Below are 3,690 nucleotides of genomic sequence, written 5' to 3'. Positions count from 1 at the left end.
CTACAGATCCATTTCCCCTGTAAACATCTCATCTGTTGGCTTTTTCTTCGTAAAAATCTCAAGCATTAGTATGCCAAAACTGTAAACATCCCCTTTAGTAGACACCCCTTCACCAATTCCATATTCTGCATCAATTTCAAATTCAATGTAGTTCATTTTCAAACCAAGTGTAATTGTGCATAAATTTTAGCAATAATAAAAAAAATATAAAACATAAAAAAAAAGAAAATAAAAAGAAGAGGAAAGAGTGAACATAACTCAAAAATTAATTTTGGGCAGCATGCTATTCACACTCTCCATTTGAACGAATACACTCAATTTTTGGGTTTATTAGGAGTAAAAAGAAAATCACATGCTTCATTAAATGTTTACTAGATAACCAAAAGGGACATTATTGTACTTTTTTCCTAATAAAAAAAAGAAAAAGAGAAAGAGAGTGTATTGGTCTGAAAGTGGAGTGTGAATAGTGCCAAGAATTCTCTGTTCCCAAAGAGCACTCATAAATATTATATTATGTGAGAATCTCGAGAGATATCCAATGATTGTGAATGCTTTGGGACAAAAAAACAATAAAATTTGGGGATAGAGGATCCCGTACTTGCAAATAGCATTACCCCTAATTTTCTAAGTGAACCAATACAAAAACTTAAATTTTTTACAGAAAAATGCATAGGATGTTGTGCATTTATCCTAGTAGAGTGTAAGCCCCATTTGACATGGGCATGGTGCTAAATATTACTAAATTTAGTTACCAGCTGAGAACCATACCTGGAGGAATGTAGCCAATGGAACCTTTCAAGCCAAGAGTGCTGCTCACCGAACCCTTATTTGCAGCATTAACAAGTATTTGTGCCAGTCTGAAATCTGCAACATGTGCACACATGCTTTCATCCAAAAAAACACTACTTGGCTTCAAATCACAATGCATTACAGGGCTTTCACAGTCATGATGCAAATACTCAATAGCAGATGCAACATCTTGGACTATCTCCAACCTCTCCTTTATACAAAGCCTCTTATTCCTCTCATGAAGCCACTGTTCCAAGCTTCCATTTGGCATGAAATGGAGCACCAATGCCTTGAAATCACTATTCGAGCACACACTAATGACTCTAATAAGGTTTCTATGCCGAATATTTCGTAGAGCTTCACACTCAGCAAGAAAGCTCTTGAAAGCTTTGTGTTGTTCCATCTTAAAGACTTTAATTGCTGCAACCGTTCCATTGCCAAATGTTCCCTTGTAAGCTGTCCCAAAGCTTCCCTCTCCAATCAAGTTCTCTTGACTGAAATTTCTCGTTGCAATTTTGATTTCATTGAGTCTGTAAAATTTATGAACCTGTTAGCAAAAATTCTGTTCTGGGCCAAATTGATAGGGCTGATTTGATAGAGAAGCCAAACTCTTACAAACAACAAAAAATCAAGCAATTGTGGTCTGAACGTTCTATGCCTTGACAGATTCAAGGACTTCTTTGGAGGCTGTAATGCGAAGAAACAAGAAGGAATAAACTGAAAATCAATTGTTGAACAAACAAACTTGGAATTTAATTAGTAAAATTAAACTTCCAGTTCATTGTACATGACAATTGACAGGGAATTCTTAGTTACAGAAACTGAACTACAGATAGATTACTCCTAAGTAAGAACTAACTAAGTTAAGTTACTTCTAATGCTATAAGGGTTATAAATTTGTTTGAAACCTTTCTAACTTCGAATTCCCAGCTTTTATGTTGCTGGTCTTCAAACTCCACTGCTGTTCTGCTGCCACGTGTCCCATTATATAGCCAACTACCTCCATTTCAATGCCCATAATCTGTACAACTGCCAGCAACTGCTTTTCTGTTGTAGCTTTTCTCTTTCTAGGAAACATGACATGTATCCTGTATGCCTTGCATGCTAACTTTATGGCTTGATGCCTGGGTCATGTTTGGCCACATTCCTCCTCATTACTAGATGAATCGACAGGAAAACTGCAACTGCCACGTCTGTCTTTTTGACTATTGCCTTTTTGTCACTTGCTCTGTATTCTAGGCTTCATATTCATTCGCTCTTCACTTGTAAACTTGTGGAAACTTGTAGTCTTTAAACCTAGCATCTGCTGGACCAATTCCCTGTATTTGTTACATATAATTGACAGAGAATATACAATTTTTTTAGGGTCAACAATGCCCCCCTTATTCAAGACAAAGAGAAATTTTTGCCTTGAATGATTATTTAAAAGAAATAAAGTTTGGACATTTAAATATTTGGGCTGTTTATCTGTAATTTGTAATAAGGCCCAAATGCTAAAAATTAGTCCAACATAATTACCCAGAATTTTGAGTAAGCCCAACTGATCAAACTATTAAATAAAGCCCAAACTTTAAACCGTTTCAAAAAAGGGCCCACTACAAGCTATTTGAATGCTAGAATTTAAATCATCATTCCACTATTCTCTATCTTTCTCTACTATTTGCTCCTTCGAACCTCTGACTTCGAAAAACCCTTCTGCTCACACTCTCTAATGGCACCCGAACGAGATCAGGTCAAAGGAAAGAAACAAACTGAGTCATCACCTGTCCAACGCTTTCCAATCGATTTTCAGCAGCTACTGCGTCAAAACATCTTTAACAGCTGCATTATACCACACTATGGCAACCTTGGAGAAGGACAACTGGGCCCTACTTTCAATGTAACCATTCCCGATGAACTTACCCAGTACTATCCTATTGCAGACACTAAAACATTACTCTTCAACAAAGCAGAGCTATTATGGAAACATTGGGATTCCATCCCTAATCCTCTACACACATGGAAAAAACCAAATCCGGACTGGAAACGATGGGGCCAATGAATGATGATATACGACATAGATCTCTGGAGAGCTTTAGGTATTTACGATGCCATCAGGTTATCAACTTTCTTTTTAGATATGGACAAATGGGCCATTGGTGCTGCTACATGTTTTTGGCCTTCATTATGTAATTCCCTCATTCTAAAATGTGGTATGATGTCACCTACTATTCTTGATGTTGTCCATTTGACTGGCCTTCCTTGTTCTGGTCAACATATCAGTGCCATTTTAACCCCAAAACACCTATCAAATTGGACACTACTCTCTGTTATGGGAAATTTCAAAAGAAGTACCAAAAATTTGGCACTGAACCCACAGATGAAGAAAGAACAGCTTTTTATTTACAATGGCTTTCCCAACACTTTCTTTGTGTTCCTGGTTTGAAAATTACTAAAGAATACCTAGCATTAGCCACTTGCATTCAGGAGGGTATAGAATTGGCTCTTGCCCCATTTTTACTAGGCACCTTATATAGAGGTCTTTTTTCTTTAGTGGATGAAGAAATTGATCATAATAGTGGTGGTCCTTTCTGGCTTCTTTAAGCATGGTTGTATGCTTATTTTCTGAAATCAGACCTACCGCTCAGACTCCATTTCTCCCCACATGCCAAAGTCATGTCGATTTTTTTCTTTCCTTTAGACTAGCCACCTCTAATTCTTTCACTAAGGTGTTCACTTTTCTTTATGAACTACCTATCGACAGAGATCCTCAGCTTTTTATCCCTTTTCACCAACTCCACTATACCTCATCTAGACTCACCTATGTCCATGATGATCCTTCTGTATTGGGTGATGAATTGAGACAACAACAAAAGCATTTCTAGGCTTAGATCCTTACTCCAAGATACATTTTAGTAGGAG

At 37.1% G+C, this 3,690-nt stretch overlaps 1 pseudogene; it reads right to left on the bottom strand.

Moving 5' to 3' along the window:
• Positions 1–1,867, bottom strand: LOC114316817 (LRR receptor-like serine/threonine-protein kinase EFR pseudogene; annotated as a pseudogene).
• Positions 1,868–3,690: the final 1,823 nt, after the last annotated feature.

Source organism: Camellia sinensis, chromosome 3, assembly GCF_055761805.1.
Source record: "Camellia sinensis isolate YWXY chromosome 3, ASM5576180v1, whole genome shotgun sequence".
NCBI classification, from domain to species: Eukaryota; Viridiplantae; Streptophyta; class Magnoliopsida; order Ericales; family Theaceae; genus Camellia; species Camellia sinensis.
The sequence above is the reverse complement of the archived record's forward strand: the minus strand, read 5'-3'. Positions and strand labels throughout refer to the sequence as shown.